Below are 21,673 nucleotides of genomic sequence, written 5' to 3'. Positions count from 1 at the left end.
CGTGCTTGTAAATATGGTGTACTTATACATTTTTTTCCAAACTTGTGCTCTCTCAGCTATGTGAGGACTCATATGTCACTGTATGATTTTTGTAGATTTACCTCAAGTGGTAATGTACAATGTCACTATAAGTGAGGTTTGTTACAATTTAACTTGTGATCTAGCTAACATTGGTAAATGTGTTTAGATGCAATTTGAAGACGATAATTTAAAGAAGGCTTGGGAATAATAAACTGTAGGTAAAAGTTGAAATGAAAGTATATGTAAAAATGAATTTAATAGTATGTTATGCAAGAATGTAGTATCTGCTGCCAGTCACTTCAATTGCATTAAATTGCCTACAGCAGAGCTTTCCAAACTAGGTGTCGTGACACGGTACTGTGTCGCCTGACATTTGTGGGTGTGTTGCGCGACAGTGCTCTAATCAAGCATGTGCGTCTGCCTTAAATCTTTAGACAGACGTACATTATCGTGCATCAGTGACGCAGTACAGTAGGCGGAGGCAGGAGAGGAGCATGTGCGCACGGCCGATTTCCTTTGCAGCGCGTGTTGTTCTGTTGAGGGTGGAATGCGCAGTGAGTATTTTATTTGAATGTTATTAGGTACAGGTCCCCTATTTTGACCCTATGCCCACTCTGTTTAGCATAGGCTCCTGTGTAACGGATATCGCTGGGTGATGTTTGAGCTTATTAACGCAGGTAGTGTTTGCTTCAAAAGTCTGTCTGCTTTAAGGTCATCGCAAAGAATACAGAATCATGTAACCATGCATGAATAGAAATGAAAATGTGTTACATGTCATATTTGAAGCTTGAGAATGTGACACCACGGGTTATAATGTAATGATGCATTGATAAACTACTTGGTCAGGATTACAACACAGGCCAGTTGCGCTGTGGGGGAGCCATTGGATGCACGATTAATCGTCTTAAAAACAAAATCCATCATCATCGCCATCTGCACTTCATTTCAGTGACGAGGACTGAATGTTCCTGTGCAGGACCTTGTGAACTTGCACGTACAACAGGCAGTGTTGTATTGAATCTTGTGAGGCTATGTTCATCTCTACTGTGCAGATTTATGCAATAATATTAACTATTCCATACACATCCAAAAATATTTGGTGGGTTTGGAAAGTAATTGAAACAATTGATACAGAGTGGTACAAATAAAGCAAACTGAATAGCGCGAGACAGAATCATGGCAGTGTTTTCTCAACTGAGGTATTGTCCTGGGGCCTGAGTAAGGACCAATGCTTAATGTAGTGCATTCCAGGCATGTGTGGTGCACCAAATAATGTGGTTTATTTCTGTGGTAGGTCTACCCGTGCGTGCAGCATTATAGCTCTGTGTGGGATGGGCATCGTCACTTTCGATTGCAACATACAGATCTTGTGTGGGGTGATACCAATAGTGTGCACACATAAGTAATAAAGATAACGGGCAGGGGCGTAAAATTCTCATCGTCTGTTTGGGAGCTTGAGTGCCTGCCAGCGGAGCCGGAGTTGTTTGCCCACCCAGGCAAGGGTTATCAGAGAGGATTGGAGCATTTTGTAAAAGCTTTAATGACGCATATTGCATATGTTCAATGCCAACATATCACATAAGGGGCATAAGAAAAATATGAGACTACTGCTTCCAGTGTAAGACAACGTGAACGTGGAGTTCAAAACCCGGCGAGCCATCGCACTTACGACAGAGCAATGAACACCAGACACCATGCCAGAGCTCAGCGGACTGATGATGTTCTGGAGATCCGAGGGTGCACTCACCGATGCTGTTTCCCGAGCCCTTCGGATCTCCACATACCCGAGGGGCGACGAAGTGTCACCTGCCACCCCTATAAAATGGGATTAAAGGTGGCACTGACAAGCCGGCTCTCAGAGAGTCCGACTTTCGGCTCTGATTGAAAGCTGAGCGTCTGGCCATGGTTTCTTCAGGAAGAGAATGCATGCAGGTTGTGGGAGGTTAGCGGGATGTCTGCCTGCCACCATTTTATGTGCTCTCTTTTTGAACAAGCTGTGGAGGGAGATGTTGAGGCTACTGAGGAAGGTTGGAAGGACATCGGGTTTACAATTTGTTTCAGAAATATCGGGGTGGGGTGGTAGACAGTGTTTGTGGATGGTGCGTGAGCATTGCGGGATACCAGGTACTTTGTGTAACTGGACGAAAAGAAGGCCCAGTTGATGGGTTGGGCACCTGGGGGAGGTACGTTCTGTAAAATGTGTGTGAGGGGAGGGGCACGAAGGGTGTGAGGCCGGGAGTGGCTGGCTGGATACTAAACTAGAGTCCAAAGATGAGCCGAGGCGACATCTTCCTCTAAAACTCAACAGGGAGCACAGCATTGTATTGTGTCAGTTGCCGGCCTCGCTCAGCTCCCCATCTGCATTCATTCCATCACGTTAGGAAACAGCACATGAATGAAATGTAAGGTACACAGCTTCAAGGCAGGCTCCACCCCACATATGCTAACCAAGTAAATGTGACTTTAAATATCCAGTTAGCGGAGGGGGCTACAGGAGAGTGCCATTTCTGTGTGAGGCATCTCTATGCGCGTTGTTCCCTGCACGGGAGGACTGTTTTGGGGAGGGGCATGCATAACACAGTTGTAGAGATGATTGTCCTTTAATGAAGTCTAACTTTTCACCTAGGGGTTCCGAGTAGCACCATAGACCTTTTTATGCCATAAATCACTGGGGCATGTGTCAATGTGTGTAGGAATATATTCTTGTTTCTGGCACAAACCTAACTTGCACCCAGTTTTGCTAGTCACTGTCTTTGTTAGAACAGATTCACAATGGCTTTAGTAACCTTCCTGCTTTCTCAAATTTGCTGGAAAATGCACCATTTGCCCAATTTTGTTCAAAATTTTCTTCCCGGGAAGAACCTCCCTCCTCCCATCCCCCCAAGGTGGTTTGGGCTCGCTTCCTACGCGCGCGCGCTACACTGCCTTACCGTGACCCGAAAATGATGCAACTCCAAAAAGTGTGCCACCAGCATGAACAGTTTGGAAAGCCCTTCCTACAGAATGGTTATTTTCTTGCGGTGATGTTACAATTACATATATTCCAGAAAATATAACGGGCGGACTGTGTGCTTTCACACGGTTGAGACTTATGATGTTTCCCTTGAATACAGCATTATATGTTAAGAATACGAGGGAAACTATACAACTTGATGAAGATTGTGACTCTGAGGTTCACCTATTATCTAGAACCGAATATGTAAGTGTAGGTGCTTCATCTGTAGAAGTTCCAGCTTTAACCATTTATAACACTAGGATTATTAATAAATTAGCATGGTCAAGATTATTAATCACACATCTGTTGGTTTGGCAAAATTATTATTAGATATGCAGGGGGCAAGAAAGGCTATCTAACAGAATAGAGAAGCATTTGACTACTTACTTTTGAAACATGATCATGGATGTTCAGAATTGAATGGTATGTGCTGTTTTAACCATTCAGATCACTTTAAATCAATTCATTTTCACATTGAAGCTTTAAGCAAACTGGTCAAAGGAATAAGACATGATATAGATAAAGGATGGTGAGACTGACTGTTTGGGTGGTTATCGGACTTTGGTAAACTTTGTTCTATCTTAGGTGGGTAATAATGGCAATGTATTCTGATATTATTATGCTGTTGTGTACAATGTGTGCCTAATCTTATATCTATGTTTTGACCTAAAACAGTTAATTTCAGACAAATATGTTATGAGAGTTAATGGTCAAATGTGGAGTGTGGTGCCATGAGGAAAGATACATTGACCAAAGACTGCATTTTGTATAATTGACTCCATTTTCCGTGTTCCATTTTCTGTGCTCTCATGCAGTTGCAGGTTAGGGAGGGGATGTTTCCGCTCTTCACCTGATTTTGCTCTTCACCATACAGAGTAAGCTAGACCATATCATGTGGGATGCACACTTGGTACAATTCACACAGTGGAGATTGTTTTTGCCAGAGAAATGTGTGAAATGTACAGCTCTGCCTCAGAGCAAACACTGGGCCTAGCAAGCTTCTGTGAGTGAACTTGATGCAGACTGTTATGGCCAGCCTTGTTTTTGCAACAGAAGAAAGGAGAGCCGTTCCTAGAAATCTCTTCTTGGGTTGAGTAAAGGTAATAAAGTCGGGGAATATTAGGTCCCAGACACGAGCCTGTGCAGTGGATGCATTGTCACAGGAACTTTTGATGTTCCCGATCGAGACTGCTGACTGACTGTGAGTGCTCCCTAGTTATGCTGGCCAGAATGTTGAAAGACAGTCTTTCAGTAATGTTTTGCTATTACTTACTTTGTGTATAAATGCCCTAAGTTTTATTAGTCCATGTGTATATTTCATGTTTTCTGCTGTGTATACATGCTCTTTATATTTTACTTCTTTCATTTGACATCTGTGAAGGTGCATTGCTTAACATATTTTGTCTTCCTTTTATTGTACTGATAAATACATGTGTTCCATTTTTAAAACACCATGATCAGTTTACTTGCCTCATTTTCCACATGAGTCATTAAAGGTGCAGTTATATATATACATATATCCTGAATCAAAAAATCTCCTGGAAACCGCCTGCTTATGCAAAACACTATAATCCAGTGTGAAACAGGATGGCACACAGGAATCCTTGGAGAAGCAATTTATTTCAGACTTCAACTGCTCCCATTACTTTTTTCTGCTGTCAAACGCAAAGTTCAAGGTGCATGTAAACACCAAATCAGATCTACGCCTTTTGGCTGTAGCCTTCTACTTGGTCATCGAGTTTAGTGCATAGAGTGCCATTTTTAGAGGGACAGCGGCTCCCTTACCCAACACCAATTAAAAGAAACTTTATGTGCATCTTAAAGGGAAAGACACAAATACAATTCTTTTAGAATAAAGTATATGCTCACTAAAAAACTTGGTAAATTAGGTCACTGTAAAATACACAAATAAATAGACCTCATAATTTGAATTATTTTGGTCACCAAGCAAACCTGTTTTCACAACATATCGATTTAAACATTCGTAATGAACAGACAGATAGATAAGTCTACATTTCCAAATGATCTGATATCGTCTAGGAAAGGTAGGTGTCACTTAAAATTCATCAATAAAGACATCAAAGGTAATAAGGGAGATAAAAAAATGCAGTATGCCTTCCCATTGTTATGTATAACATGAATAGATATAGATATCCTATCCTATCACTATATTGCACATATATAAATATAAATATAAATATAGATAAAGTGCATAGTGCCTACTTCTGTGTTTGTATGTTCAAATAGCGAGGCTCATATATTCCTCAATTCTTACCCATCTACTACTAATTATAGATTCAATAAAACAATATATAAAATAGTATGAAATTGCAAAGATAGGATATGTATGGAACATAAAGTACAAAGACTCCTAAAACTTGTAAACAACTCAACACAAGTAAAAAGCTCTGAAAGCTTTAGATTGCATATATACGTATAAATATAAAGTGCAATGTGTTATATCTACCAAATACAGGGGTAATAAATGCTATATAACATTCCTGTAGAGGAGTACTTAGATGTCAAGACTTATCTATTGTAAGTTATGGCAGGTTAACAAACCTACTTAGGCGCGCACTGTGCACTTGGTGTTTGTACACCTTAACCACTTCAAAAAGAAATCTCCTTAAAGTACTCAACTTTAAGACTTCTCTATTGTACATAATCAGAAAGTGCACAATGGTATTCCGATGAAAACAAGAGGGCTGAGATGCCTTATACCTCTTCTATATACTCTTCTCCCCTGAATTAATGTAACAGAATGCAAGGATATCAAACTGCAATATTGCACTACCTGTTTGAGAGTGCACAGTGTTATTCCTGTAAAGTACTAAAGGAACCAGAAAGTGCCAATTATTTCTCCTCTACCTTATACTCAATTGCACTAATAAATAAAAAGTGCAACGTGATGATTATGTAAAGTACATAATAACGTGCCCTGTGCTTATTTGAGTAGAATTTCATTTTGCTAAAAAGACTATGTAACTAAGGTAGAACTATATTTTCCTGATCCTGTTATCAGGAAAATGTTTCTCTTGAGATGCGTCCCTATACCTGAAATATGTACACATATTTTTTATTTACTTTTATGCTGACACCTTATCTCTTTATTGTACCAAAATCTAATGCAATATAAAACAATGCTATGAAAAACGGATTGGAGAGGATAAAAAAAGGGGATAGGGGGTAGGGAGGGGATGAAAGGAAAGGAAAGCAAATTGAAAAGAATACAGAGAAGGAAAGGAAGGGGTTTGAGGGGATCGGGATGGGAGGAGAAATACAAAGGGGGAGGGAGAAAAAAATACACATTGTGATGGAGAAAATGTAACAGACAAGTTTAAAGGTAAAACTAGGAGATACTATAAAAAAGTATATAGTTCGTCATCTGCATTTAAGCTCCATGGGATCCAGTTCATAAGTTGATTATCCACTCTGATTCGGCTCTTCTCAGGGCCGCTTCTCTGTTACCTCCCCTGATATTAATCGGTTTGATGCCGGAATAAAGAAAATTGTTCTCCAACTGGCCTTCATGATCTTTCCAGATGTGTTTTGCCATTACGTATGTGAAGTCTTTGTTTGTGATGGCCCTTATATGTTGTAAAATACACGGTTAAAGTTTATTTGCAGTGCTACCCACATATTGTTTGCCACATCCACATTCCAGGAGATAGACTACATGGGTGGTTTTGCATGTTATCCTTCCTTTAATGGGTTTTTTATGCTTTGTATGGTTGTTACGTCCCCCCTGTTGCGGCCATTTCGGCATGCTTTGCATTGTGAGCATTTGAAGAAACAATTACACATCAGCCAATTACCCTTTTGTGGATTATTGTTTGTAAAATAACGTTTGGTAAGCAGATTTCCCAGGGATGGCACATTTCTATATCTGATGTTCACATGATCCGTTATTAGATGTTTAAGCTCCTAGTCCTTTTTGAGTACAGTCCAATGATTGCCAACGGCTTCTTTCACAATTTTATTGGATCTATTGAAATCTGTGATGAACCTGAGGACTTCTTGGTTAGGTTCAATTGTTGTTTGCATTTTCTTGGACATAAATAGATTCTCTCTTATGTTTCCCAGCTCACATTCGTGCATCATCCAGGACAGTTGTTGGGTATCCTCATTTCGTAAATCTGTTGTATATCCCAATAATCTGTTTCTCATATTCCTTGTGCTCAGAGCAATATCTACAAGCTCTTAGAAATTCTCCATTGGGGATGCTCCATTTAAGAGCTTTAGGGTGTGAACTGTTGGCCGACAGAATGCTACTACATGCAGTCATTTTTTGGTGCAAGGTGGTTCCTATTCTTTCATTTTCAATGTGGATCCGCATATCAAAATAGTCAATTGAACAATTACTGTATGTATGGGTGAAACCTAAGTTCAAAGAGTTGTTGTTTAGTGATAACAGAAAGTCCTTCAATTCACTTTCCTCTCCTTCCCATATAAGGAAGAGGTTGTCGATATGCCAGACCTATAAAATCACCTTTTCCAAATTTGCTCTGTTGTTCTCTGACCATAGACATTCCGCCTGCCAAAAGCTCATAGTTAGATTTGCGTATGTTGCAGCGAAAGACTTGCCCATGGCAGTTCCTTGTCTTTGTTTATAAAATCTTCCATCAAAAATAAAACCATTGTTGTTCAGACAAAAGGACATCATCTTAAAAGCATTTGTGTTTGGCCCAGTGAGTTCAATGAACCGAGATGTCATTAAATGCTCACATGCCCTTAGACCATCATCATGGACAATCGAGGTATACAGTGAGACCACATCACCTGTTGCCATGATGTAACCTTATTTCCAAGGGATGCCCTTGATGTGGTTGAGGAAATCCATTGAGTCCAGTATGTAAGATGGTAACTCGGCTACATACGGAAACAGGAAGATGTTGACAAATCTTGAGGTATTCTCCTGGAGGGAGCCAAAGGAGGTAACAATGGGACGGCCTGGAGGGTTTTCTAGGCTCTTGTGCACCTTCGGTAATACATATAGCATTGGGACAATTGGATGCATGACCGTAAGATATTACATTTCATCCTCATCTAGCAAACCATGGTCATGCCATTGTTGTAATTTTGTATGAAAGGTTAACATGATTTGGTTGGTGGGATTGCTTTTTAACCTTTCATAATTGATGGAATCCCCCACATTGTCTCCTGATCTCTTGATGGTACTTTGTGCAATCCATCACAACAATATGCCCACCTTTTATCCGAAGGCTTAATAATAATACTGTCATCTCATTGTGCAGATGTAATTTAAATAAAAAACATGTTCTGACACTGAGAAAGAAGTGTAATACTGTGTGCCATAGTGGCATATTTGTTGTGTCCATAAAAGTGCATACACAAAGGCAAGAGCTTGTGCGCGCATGGGACCCAGCATGACATGTAGGAAAGCTAATGTAATCCAGCAGGTTAATTAACAATTCAACGCTAAAACTGCAAAGATCTTGTAGATAATGGGAAATTCATGCGCCAAGTGAAGGCGTACTGTGCCCAGGGCACAACCAAGGTAATAAGTAAGAAATACAGCACATTTTGAATGTACTAAATTATCACATATTCCACCAACGTGTACTAATATGGTAATTTACTGCAGTAAAACAATAACGAACCAAGGAAAATAAATATATCTTATCTCCCAGACACAAGTGCCCCTGAGTGAAGAGTAAGAAAAGGGTAGGGATCCCGTGTGCCAACTCCCTCTGCAATCAGTGGGTCCCTTCCTTTCCTCCTGAAAGAATAAAAGCAAAAGATGAAAATCAGAACAATGATCAAAGCTATGCATAACAGTTTCATTTATAAATGTATAAATTTGTCAAGACAGGTGGAGAAGTAGAAAACTACAATTAGTCTAATCATCATGAAGCTGTATCGCTAACTCCTCATCAAGATTATGTTCCCCTGGATGCTTGATTTCATGATCCAAAATACACTTAGGCTCACGTTTGCAGAGCTTCAAAACACGGTAGCTGCCCCTGGGGCCTGGGTGAATTTGCTCAATTGCAAAGAAACTTAGAATGGAACTGTGAGATAAGTGGTATTCTTGGAAATGTCTCGCTAAAGGATAATGTGTATCTCTGTTGTTGATTGCTTGTATGTGTTCCAATATCCTCTTCTTGACCATGAAAGTGGTGTTCCCTACATATCTTAACTTGCAGGGCACTTAAGTACATATATCGTTAATTGGTACTGCAAGTAAAAATTGGGTTATTTTCTTGGTCTTGTTATTCCCAGGTGTAGAATGTTCCTTAACTATAAAAATATTGCAGCATGTCTTGCAATGTCCGCAAGGGAAGACACCCTGTAGTTTGTGATTACTCAGATGTTGTGTTTGGGATATATCCCCATGAACAACAATATCTCTCAGGCTGCTGCCTTTCTTGTACTTGATTCTGGGTGTTTTGTGTAGAGTGTTCCCTATGATAAGTTCACTGGTGAGGATGTCCCAATTCTTTGCCATTATTTTTGTATCTGCAGTATGATTCTGGTTTCTTCGGTTTCCAGGCTTTCATTGTCCCTTTTGAGGTCGCTGAGGGTTTGTGATCTGCTGACCTGGCTGGCTTTCAATTTGGGACGTTCAAGCACCCACTTGGGATAGCCCCTAGCTTTCAATCTGGATATTGTCTTGTTCATTGTTGTAAGATTCTTCCGTGCTGCAATTTCTTCTGGCTCTCAGTAGTTCGCCATAAGCGAAACTCCACTTAAGATTTTCTGGGTGACCACTATTTCCTGCTCTTGTGTTCTGGAAGAGATTGGTATGTAGGGTGCATTGATGTGTCATTATTTTAACATCAAGGAAATCAATGCTATCTTTGCTCATGTTGTAGGTGAGTTTGATGTTATGCTCATTCCTGTCAGTACCTCTTCCTCCGTACCCTTCCGAATAACCAGAAGTTCATCAATGTAACAAAGCCAGGGGGTAACTTTTGAAAAATCATCAATAAAGTCAGTGTCTCTACGAATCTCTTCCTCCCCCAAACCCAGGAACAAGTAGGCAAAACTGGGGGTAAAGCACATGGCCATGGCAGTCCCCAGTATCTGCTTGTACAGTGTACCGTTGAACTTAAAGATGTTGTTCTCAAGGCACAGTCTCATCATGTCCAAGAGCATATTTGTATGCTCTAGATAACCAATGGGTTTGTGCTTAAGGAAAAGAAAACATGCTTCAATGCCCTGAGTGTGTTCAATATTAGTGTACAAAGAATTTACATCAAGAGTGATCAAGAGGAGAGTTTCATCCCACATTGTACCATCTAATTTTGAAAGAAAATCCTTTGTATTCCTGACATATGAGAGGAGGGTGATGACATATTCCCTAAGAAAATGAACAACATATTTGGATATGTTTTCCATAACACTGCCTATGGATGACACGGGTCTGCCAGGTGGAATATTAGGATTGTTATGGATTTTTGGCAGAAGGTACAGAATGAGTAGCTTAGGATAGTCTTTTATCAGGAAGCAGAATTCTTCCCACGCAATGATATCATTCTGTTCCCATACTGTAAGTTTATTCCATGTAGTCAAAATACTGTCCTTGTAGGCTTCCTTATTGACTTTGGAATAAAATCTAGTGTCATTGAGTTGTCTCATTGCCTCTGCAATGTACATTTGTTTACTCATGAGGACAATGTTACCCCCTCTATTGGCTGGACGTATGACAAGGTTGGTGTCATATGCCAAGGATTTGATAACTCTTTCTGTCTTATTGACAAATTGTGAGGTAATACCCCTGTATTCTATATGCGGTGTTTGAATTTCTGAAGGGCTTTAGTGACCACATCATGAAAGGTATCAGTGTTATGGTGTGGAAATTTGGAAAGAAGATAGTGTGAGGTTTGAAACTGGTAGTGATATCTAGCAGATAGATCAGTGGTGATATCAAGATCATGCCTGGACACCACCATGTGGATTCCATATCCGTTTCCAGCTCATGTAGCAAACGGAGTGTCTCAGCATCCCCAACCGTGAGACCAGGGAGAGGGCCTAGTTGGGGCTCTGTGCTGGCCTCAGAAATAGGTTTGGGGTTCTTTAGACTGTGCCACTTTTTAAATTTCAGTTTGCGAATGAATTTAAACATGTCAATACGAGTTTCAGAGTAGTAGAAAAGTTCAATTGGGCCTAATCACAGAGTACATTTTTCAAGATCAGATAAAGCCCGCTCAGTGAGATTTATAATGGTTCTATTTACCACTCCATCTTCCATTACTGCTTCTTCTTGGAGCCTCCTGCCTTGTTTCCCATGGGCTTCTTTCTTTTGCTCTTTCTGGTTTTGTTATTTGAGTTGTTTCCGCCTTGGTTGACTCCTCCCCTGCCTCTTCCTCTTCCTCTGCTGCGTTGTCCTCTCCCCCTTGTTCGGGTTGTCAGTGTTGGTGTCGTTCCCAATGTTTGCCGGCCCCTTCTGAGAAGCCGGTACTCGTCTAAAAAAGTAGTGGTCTAGTTATAACCCCGTTTTCAGACATTGAGCTAGCTGTAGTCACTGATGATTCAGTATCTGTATCGCTGTTCTTAGCAATCGGTGATTCTTTATTTTCTTACATTGTCACTTCAATAGTAGGCTCCCCTGGTTGGGATTCATACATGTGGTCATATTTATGGCTGTGCGTGAGGATCCTGCCACTTTCATAAGTAGCACAATCTTTGTGCAGTTTTCACTGCTTGCATACATTTATGTCATTCTCATCTTGTTTAAGTCTTGCCTTTAAATCCTCTGACTTTCATGATGTGTTCTTGTTCACTGTTTTGTTTAAGTTCTTACTCAATGTATGACCATTCTTGTAGTATTTTTTCTCTGTCTTTCAATTCCCACCATTTGGAAGTTTCAGATTTTTTAAGTTTTTCAAATTGTTTTAGTTTTGTATTCAGTGATATGTCTTGATTATCAGGCAATGTATGTTTTAGTCCCTTGCATGGTGCCCGTGCAAACAGCATTTGTGCTACTGCACGTCTTTCGTTTCTTCATCCATATTGTCTCAAACAACAAACGGTACACACTGTAGCAGTAGATAGTGGGAAAATACGTAGAAAGTCATTAGTCCCCACTGTGACCTAAGCTTATGTGGAAATTCCCCTTCTCAAATGAAAAGTACCTCCTGCCGTCGGAGAGTAAGATGCTATCTTGCACTGTAAAACACGGAAACTAGCTGAAATCACCAACAAAGTATACCCACTGCCCTCCCTAAGATGGGGAATGTTAATCACCCTGCTGTATGCTGGTTACGGGGAGCTTTTGGTGGCAGACAACAAATAGATGCTTTCGGTATACCGCAAGTGCCAGCCAGAAACATAGGTTGCCCTTCGAGAGAGACATCGGGAAGAAGAACCACATGCGCATCCTTTGATGCGCGAACATGCCCCCCTCCCAACTACCACCCAGGGTTAGACCCACCTCTGGGATGAGGAGCAGTATGAATCCTCATGTTGACTGTAATTCTTCAGAGTAACGAAGACGGCTGGCTGCTAGGTTCCTCCTTCAATCGCCAACCAACAGAACTCCTTCTGGAACCTGGGCCCGTGGGTAGGTAGTGCGTAATACCAGTGGAGCCTGCTTGTAGACAGTATCGCACATAGTTCGAAAGTAAGATGCACGCTCAGGAATTTGCACAAAGTGAAGGTTTAATTCAGTTGTACAACGTGTCGACAGCTGAGCTGCCTTGTTCCCACAACAAAAGAAAACAGTGGAGCCATTATATATCCTTGTAGAGACATAAACAAAGGACTTAATTCAGAGTTGCTGAAAACATTGTCCAAATAGGGTGGCCATCTGGAAACATATAAAAGTGAATTGTATATGCTGCTCCAATACATTCTAATAAATCAAATCCCTGTGCATAGTGCATCGTACTATGTCATAATGTATATACATTTTACATATCTTTGGAAACGCACCGAGAAAGAAGTGTAATACAGTGCGGGCCCCCCAAGCCCTGAGGACCGCCACCTCCCCGGGATTCCAATTTTTTAAATAAAGTGTAGGAAGGGCTCCTGCCCCCCCCCCCACACTTCCCCGGGAACCACCACCTCCCCGGGGCATTCATTAATTAAAAGAAGAGGGTCCGTAGCAGACACCTGGGTCCAGGACCACCACCTCCCTGGGGATTTAAAGGTGTTCGGTGGGGGGCCACGTGGCTCCCCTCCAGGAGCCTTCAATGGCCCTGGGAACTGCCACCACCCAGGGTCAGCTCCAGCAATGTACCGTGGTGCCCACCCCAGTACATTGCAGTTTGTTATGTCAGGGCGGGAACAGTGCTCCCGCCCTGCCATAGAAAACATCTGCTGTACTTCATGGAGTGAAGCAGAATTGCTTTTGGGCAAAGGGAGCTGCATGTTTGCAGCTCCCTTTGTGCAAAAGCAATGCCGGCTCCTGCAGGAGGCGGGGAGTCGTCAGGGAACGCAGGGGCATTGGGGCTCCTCCCGCGGTCCCCAACACAGGGAATGGGGTCCCCAGGGCCGAAAATGGCCTGGGAGGGGGGTACTCGGCCACCTCCCCTTTTTAAAAAAAATTTTAAATAAAAAAAATAAAGCCGGGCCCGGGGATATGGGGTCTTGGGGCCAATATTGGCCTCAGGAGGGGAAGCCACTCGCCCCCCCCAAATAAGGCTGGGTAGGGCCCGAGGGATGGAGTCCCTGGGGTCAAAAGTGGCCCAGGGAAGGGGGGCCACACAGCCCCCTTACCATAATAAACTTTTTGCCGGGTCCGGGGATCCCCCAACCAAGAGAACAAACAGGTAGGCTTGTTGGCTCCTAAGCTCCCCCAGCAGTGAAGAGGACTTCAATCCCCATCCAAGAGTGTGCCAGGGAGCACGTTTGCAGACTGGTGGGCAAAGACAGCGTGGCCTGCAATGAGAACTTAGCAATCCTTCTGTGTGGGACTTACTGGAGGTAATAGGAAGGGTAGTTGGGTCTGTGGGGGCCAACTACCCCTCTTGTTACCTCCAGTAAGTCCAAACAGTGGAATTGCTAATAGGTCTTCGGAGGCCACTCACCTCTTTCACCACCACTCTGCCAACGCGCCTCCTGGCAGACTACTGGTTGGGGGATGAAGTCCACTTTACTTCTGGGGGAGTTTGGGGGCCAAGAAACCCTCCTGGTACCTTCTTAAGTTCTACGCAGTGGAATTCCTGAGCGGTGGTCGGAGGCTCAGTCCCCTTTCTCCACCACTCTGCAAATGTGACTACTAGTTGTATTAGGTCTCAGATTTGCGAGAGTTAGAGCTACTGAATTTTTGTAAAGGTAATAGATTGTTACCTATGTTTTTTGAAGTGGAGTGGAAGTACGTTGTGTGTAGTGGAATCATGTGGTATGTTGTGCAGTGAAATTATGTGGATAGAAAGTATGTGGTACTTAGTGTGTAGGAATTATGTAGAGTGGGATTCTGTGTTACGGAGACTAATTATGTTTAAAAGTAGCAGGGACATGTTTCAGTATCATAAAGGGACTAAGGAAGTTTACTTACTGCCACTGGAGGCAAGAAAAACGGTTACAGTTGCCCTGGTGACATCACGGATAGACTACTGTAACAGTCTATACGCAGGCACCAAAAAAGGGGTCACGCATAGACTCCAGATGGTGCAACATGCAGCAGCCAGGTTGGTGCTGAAATGGCCGAAAAGATCGTCAGCAACTGACGCATTAAATATCCTACATTGGCTACCAACAATCAAAAGGGTCCTTTTTAAGATACTGATTATTACCTTCAGAGCAGTCCACTCCTTAGGGCCAACATATCTACGGAAGAAGTTCTTTAGGTATCACCCAACACGAACCCTACGCTCCTCAAACGCCAATCTGTTGGCTGTCCCAGGGTTCAGACTAAGGACGCGAGGGGGTAAATCACTGTTAGTGTTGGGCTCAAAAGCATGGAATACTCTCCCACCCCACCTAAGGGCCCTAGAGAGAGAAACAGAATTCCGTAAAGAACTAAAAACCTGGATTTTTAAGCTACAAGATACCACTGCTAGAGCATTAGTGTGATAATTGGACTGGCGGAAACTAAGCAGCTGGACCATTTTACATCTCCTGGTCACTCTGTGTTGTGGAGTGGAGTGTGAACCACAGGTTTAGTCTTCCTCGTTTCCATAGAAGCTAAAATATAAACTCAATGAGACAAAAAAGAAGGAACCACTGAGGAGTACTTTTAGACGTACCCAGAGGTATGAGCAGGGCCGCTGGAAATATACAACTGTTTGGCTTCACCAACTTTCGCACAATTATACATTTTCCGCATTTGCCACATCATCTATCATCTGCTGCATAATCTGCAGATTTGAACAAAAAAACCTTGTTTCTAGCTGAAACGGCTCAAACGTTACCAAAAATGCAGTGACAATTGTTACAGCGTGGTGGAAGGCCATTTGCAAATATAGAATTGTCAACTGTTACTTATTGCTAAATGTAAGTGTTAAATTGATATTAATGGTGTGCAAACAACTCTTGTTCTTTCTGCACCACTCTTGCCTCTTTCTGTACCTCTTTTGCTTCTTTCTGCACTTATCTTGCCTCTTTCTGCACTCTCTTCCCTCTTTCTGCACCTCTCTTGCCTATTCTGCTCATCGCTTGCTTCTTTCTGAACTTCTCTTGCTTTTTTCTACACCTCTGTTGCTTCTTTCTGTACCCCTCTTCCCTCTTTCTTCACTCCTGTTCCTTCTTTCGGCCCTTCTGTTGCCTGTTTCTGCAATTCTCTTGTCTCTTTCATCATTTCTGTTGCCTCTTTCTGCACTTCTCTTGCCTGCTTCTGCAGTTCTTTTGCTTCTTTCTGTACCCCTCTTACCTGTTTATGCACCTTACTCGCCTCTTTCTACACCTCTCGTGTCTCTTTCAGCACCTCTCTTGCTTCTTTCTGCACCTCTTTTGCTTCTTTCTGCACCCCATTGCCTCTTTCTGCACCCTTATCCCCTCTTTTTGAACCCCTCTTGCCTCATTCTGCACTCCTCTTTCCTCTTTCTGCACCTCTTTTGCTTCTTTCTGCATTTCTCTTCCCTCTTTCTGCATTCCTCTTGCCTTTTTCTGCAACTCTGTTGGTTCTTTCTGCACTGCTCTAGCTTCTTTCCGCACCTCTCTTTGCAAAGGTCTGCACCCCTTTTGCCTCTTTCTATACCCCTCTTCCCTCATTGTGCAGCTCTCTGCCACTCTCTGCACCCCTGTTCCCTCTTTCTGTACCTCTTTTGCCCATTTCTGCAACGCTGTTGCCTCGTTTTGCAGTTCTCTTGACTCCTTCTGTACCTCTGTTGCTTTTTCTGCACTTCTCTTGCCTCTTTCTGCACTCCTCTATCCTCTTTCTGCTCCCCTATTACTTCTTTCTGCACTTCTCTAGCTTCTTTCTGTACCTCTCTTGCTTCTTTCTGCACTCGTCTTGCCTCTTTCTGTACCCTTTTCCCCTCTTTTTGCACCTCTCTTTCCTTTCTTTTGTACCTCCCTTGTCTCTTTCTATACTTCTCTTGCCTCTTTCTGCACCTCTCTTGCTTCATTCTGCACCCTGTTGCCTCTTTCTGCACTTGCCTTCCCTCTTTCTGCACCTCTCTCGCTTCTTTCTGCACCCGTCTTGCCTGTTTCTGCACCTGTCTTGCCTCTTTCTGCACCCTTTTCCGGCATTTCCCTTGCCTCTTTTTGTACCTCTTTTGCCTCTTTATGTAGTTCTCTTGCCTGTTTCTGTATCTCTTTTGCTTCTTTCTGCACTTCTCTTACCTCTTTCTGCACACCTCTTGCCTCTTTCTACCCCTCTGTTGGCTCTTTCTATACTGCTCTTGCTTCTTTCTGGACCTCTCCTGCAAAATCTTACACCCCTCTCACCTCTTTCCTCACTAAGCATGGGCGTAAAATCCGTTCCGCTCGCGGAATTTGCGGATTTTCGGCAAATTCGCAATCCGCGAACTGTAGCGGATTTGCCAAAAACTCGTAAATTCGCACGCGGCGGATTTTTTTGCTTGGTGATACAATATTGCGGCGCGCGGCGTCCACTTACCGTCATTCAGCGTTTGCCGAGTTGTTTTTCTCGATATTTTGCTAGTGCTGCGCCATTTTGGATCTTGCTGCGGGATCCCGCGGGAGTTTGTCGACCGCGATTACGTCATTGCGCCTTGCCACCTTGCACAGCACGCATCGCGAGAGTTCGCAATTGCGAACACGTAGATGCGGCGGGCAGCAACAATCTCGCACTCACGAAATACAGATTTTGCAATTCTGCACAAGAAATCCACCAGCAAACAGCATAAACCTTCAGAAAATGATGAATTTTATCAGAATCACTCCTCAGGTTGACATTTGCCTGCACTTTTTTTAGCAAGGAGTCCATTTTGGGGGGGGGGGGAGGAAGGAAGTGCCCCACAGTCTCCAACTTCCTGTTCCTGTCCAACAGGCTCCTCCCAGTGCTTTCTTCATGTGCTGGTCACTTTCATTTGGACCTTGACCTGGAAGGATTACTCTTTGTGGATGCTGCTGGATATTTGGATTTGAGGCCTTTTTGACTTTCTTTGGATCACTTTTGGATTAGAAATCAACTTTCACAAGTAAGTTTGTTTGGGGCATTACAGTTGCTGCAACTACAATTTTGGAACTTTTTCAGAACATTAAATAAAATATATTGTGGGTAGCCACAGTATCCAGTAGGACCAGGGTTAGTTATGGGTGCATGATACAACTGTTTTGTTGAATTTAAACATCATTGAGGCCATGGATGGGCTGGGATTGTGATGAATTTTGTGTTTTTTGTCGATTTTTTGGGGCTGCTGTTGTGGCCTTTTGCCCAGGGGTAGTGAGTGGTGCATGGACTGAGTCTGCCTGTGGGGTCTCTTTAACGTAAACATCCTGGATGGCATTGTAATTTGTATTGTGGTGATTTTTGTGTGTTTTTCGTTTTTTTGGGGTGTACTGTTGATGTGGACTGGCCATGTGGGTGGTGGTGGCCATTTTGAGTGCTTGTACAGGCAGGCCCTCCACATGTGCATGGGGTGCAAGGGGCCATTTTGAAGACCGGCAGTGTCTGAGGCCTGCACCCATTTTGGCTAGCTTTCATCCATTATGCCCAGGGGTAGTGAGTGGTGCATGGGCCTAGTCTTTCTGTGGGGTGTCTTCTTGAATTTAAACATCATTGAGGCCATGGATGGGCTGGGATTGTGCTGAATTTTGTGGTTTTTGTCGATTTTTTGGGCTGCTGGTGGGGCCTTTTGCCCAGGGGTAGTGAGTGGTGCATGGACTGAGTCTGCCTGTGGGCTCTCACTCTCTTTAATGTAAACATCCTGGATGGCATTGGATTGTGGTGATTTTAGTGTGTTTTTCGTTTTTTTTTGGGTGTACTGTTGATGTGGACTGGCCATGTGGGTGGTGGTGGCCATCTTGAGTGCTGGTACAGGCAGGCCCTCCACATGTGCTTGGGGTACAAGGGGCCATTTTGAAGACAGGCAGTGTCTGAGGCCTGCACCCATTTTGCCTAGCTTTAATCCATTATGCCCAGGGGTAGTGAGTGGTGCATGGGCCTAGTCTTTCTGTGGGGTGTCTTCTTGAATTTAAACATCATTGAGGGCATGGATGGCATGGGATTGTGCTGATTTTTGTGTGCTTTTTGATTTTTGGGGCTGCTGTTGGGGCTTTTTGCCCAGGGGTAGTGAGTGGTGTATGGACTGAGTCTGTCTGTGGGGTCTCTTTAATGTAAACATCATGGGAGGCATGGATGGCATTGGATTGTGGTGATTTCTGTGTGTTTTTCATTTTTTGGGGTGTACTGTTGATGGGGACTGGCCATGTGGGTGGGGGCCATTCTGAGTGCTGGTACAGGCAGGCCCTGGCCATGTGCTTGGAGTGCAAGAGGCCATTTTGAAGACAGGCCTGCACCCATTTTGCCTAGCTTTCATCCATTATGCCCAAGGGTAGTGAGTGGTGCATGGGCCTAGTCTTTCTGTGGGGTGTCTTGAATTTAAACATCATTGAGGGCATGGATGGCATGGGATTGTGCTGATTTTTATGTGTTTTTCGACTTTTTGGGGTGTATAACTGATGTTCCTCTGTCTTCCATTGCTTTTAGGTACACAAGAGAACCACCAGTGCCAGGAAGAAGTCCTGCAGCGGTGTGTGTGCAGCACAACATCACGTGTGGCCACAGACAACTCTGCAACTTGTGCAACTGCGGCCTGCTGTTCTGAGTGACATCTGAAGAAGATGGCCCCAAAAAAAGTTCCCCGTAGCTCCTCTAGCAAGAAAGTTACCAGAAAGGAGCAGAAGAAGCAAGTTACCAAGCAGACTGGTGTGCCGCCCACCACATTTTTTGGGAATAAAAAAAAAAGTACGCCTGCAGCAGCGGCGGGGTCTGCTAGGGACCAAGCTGGGAGCAGCACCCCCGCTCCATTGGGCTCAGTGCCACCACCCCCACGTCAACTTAAGTCCAAGCCCTTGAGTGCTGCAGAGGCAACCAGTCTACTTGTTCAATCACCATCGACCAGTGATGTTGGCTCATCGCAAGAAAGTAGCAGCAATGTCCCTCATTCAACACAGGTTGTTGTAACTCATCTGACGAGTGTTGAACAACCACAGCCGCAACAACAACCACATGTGCAAGTACAAGCCCAAGTACATGTGGAAGGAGAGGCGGCGCAAGGAGAGGAGCAAGCAGAGGTGCATGGTGGGGCACAACAAGTGCCCACAATAGTTGTTCCTCCAGAAGTAGGGGCACATCTGGAAATCGACAATGAAGCCGAGGTATCATTCGAGGAAGTCACTCCTCCTGATGATTCATTGTCTTCCAGATCCCTAGCAAGGAAAAGATCAAGGGTGGTGTCTACATCTTCTTCAAGCCCACCTCCTTCTGATGATATGGATCTTACTTGGGAACCAGCACCACTGCCGTCTGAGAGAGAGGCTGAGGCACACCATGATCTGACAAAGGTAGCTAAGCGTAAAAGGAAGGTCATCGAAACTCTCATAGTTATGGAGTGTGATGACGCTCAACAAGAAGTGGCGTATACTCCTGCTGCTGAAGACTCTCACGACGACGACGCAGTCATCACTAACGTCACTGAAGCCCCAGCGGGCATGCAGCAAACAGACATTTTGACCCTAGCCTGACAAGCTGCTGAGCGTGATGATGAAGTCGACGAGGAGGCAATGGGAACACCACAATCATTGAAGTTAACTAGTACACCACCACCTACCGCTTCCATATTTCTTCCTCGCCAGAAGGGACCTCCATCCACCTCGACCTCAATTAGTGGTGGGCAAAGTGCACAACGTAGTAAAGTTCATCAATACGCATCCTCCACTTCAACTGGCATTAGCAGCATGACCACCACCAGTATCGCCTCCTCCGGCCCCCCCCCAGACATTTCAAGTCCGCAGTTTGGGACTTCTTTAGTATTTGCCCAAAAAAGGAAAACCGAGCCATTTGTAGCATTTGTAAGCTTGCAGTTAGTCGTGGTAAGCTTGGTACCAACTATGGGACTGGAGGCCAAAGAAGTCATCTTGAGAGACAGCACACTGTCCAATGGTTTGCGCACCTACAGGAGATCAAAGAAGCCCGAATTGCAAGTCGAGCAAACGTTGATGTTCCATCTGATGATGACGAGGAGGACGAAGCGTCACACACTTCATTTACACCCAGTACCCCTGTCAGCACACCCCCTTGAGCCACACTAAGAGTGTGGGACAGAGTGAGACACCAAGGCGAAAAAGTTCATCAGCGAGCGTAACTGGGTCGAAGAAGTCATCATCATCATCCCGTAAAATGGTCCAGGGCAACATTAAAACCATGTTGTTTTCAGACGCGCCATAAGAACGCAACCACCCAACGGCGCGTCTGTATAACACTAAGCTGGCTAAAATGCTAGCGCTGGATCTTCTCCCTTTTTCTTTTGTAGAAGGTGTTGGTTTTCTAGAATTTGTGGCAGTGCTCTGCCCTAAATGGAAGGTTCCTAGCCGGTACTATTTTGCCCGAGTTGCGGTTCCAGCACTACATGAAGATGTTCTGGAGGTGATTGGGGCAGCTTTGCAGAAGAGTGCTGTTCACACTATACATCTGACAACAGACATGTGGACCAGTGGCGCAGGCACTGATTACATGTGCATCACTGCACACTGGGTCTCTTTTTCAGGGGTTAAAGCAAAGCTAAACGCAGGTGTTGACCTGGACCAAGTTTTTAAAGCTGCTCGGAAACATGCAACACTAGCCATGTTTGGCTTGGAGAAACGTCATACAGCAGAAAACATTTTGAATGAGTTTAACACAAAGGTCTTGCACTGGCTGTCCCCAAAAAAACGCGAGATCGGTTATGTTTCCACGGATAATGGCGCCAATGTAGTTAAGGCCATGGATCTGGGTCACTATTTCAGAGTGCCGTGTTTGGCGCACTGTATAAACCTGGTTGTTAAAATTTTTTGGGATAAAGACAGTCCAGCATGTGAGTTAGTGGTCACCTGCCGAAAAATGTGCAACCATTTCAGCCATTCTTTTAAGGCCCGGAAGCATCTGAGGAGCCTGCTACATGAACGTCGAATGCCAGTGAAAGCACTCATCCAGGAGGTGCCAACACGTTGGAACTCAACCTTCTACATGCTTGAGCGTCTGTATGAGCAGTTTACGGTACTCGATCAGTATTTCTTAACACTGGGTACAGCTCAGAAGGACCTGAGGCTAGATGCGGCGGAAGGGGAGCTAGTTAAAAGCCT

Source organism: Lissotriton helveticus, chromosome 2_2, assembly GCF_964261635.1.
Source record: "Lissotriton helveticus chromosome 2_2, aLisHel1.1, whole genome shotgun sequence".
In the NCBI taxonomy this organism is placed as follows: Eukaryota; Metazoa; Chordata; class Amphibia; order Caudata; family Salamandridae; genus Lissotriton; species Lissotriton helveticus.
This window is presented reverse-complemented; position numbering follows the sequence as displayed.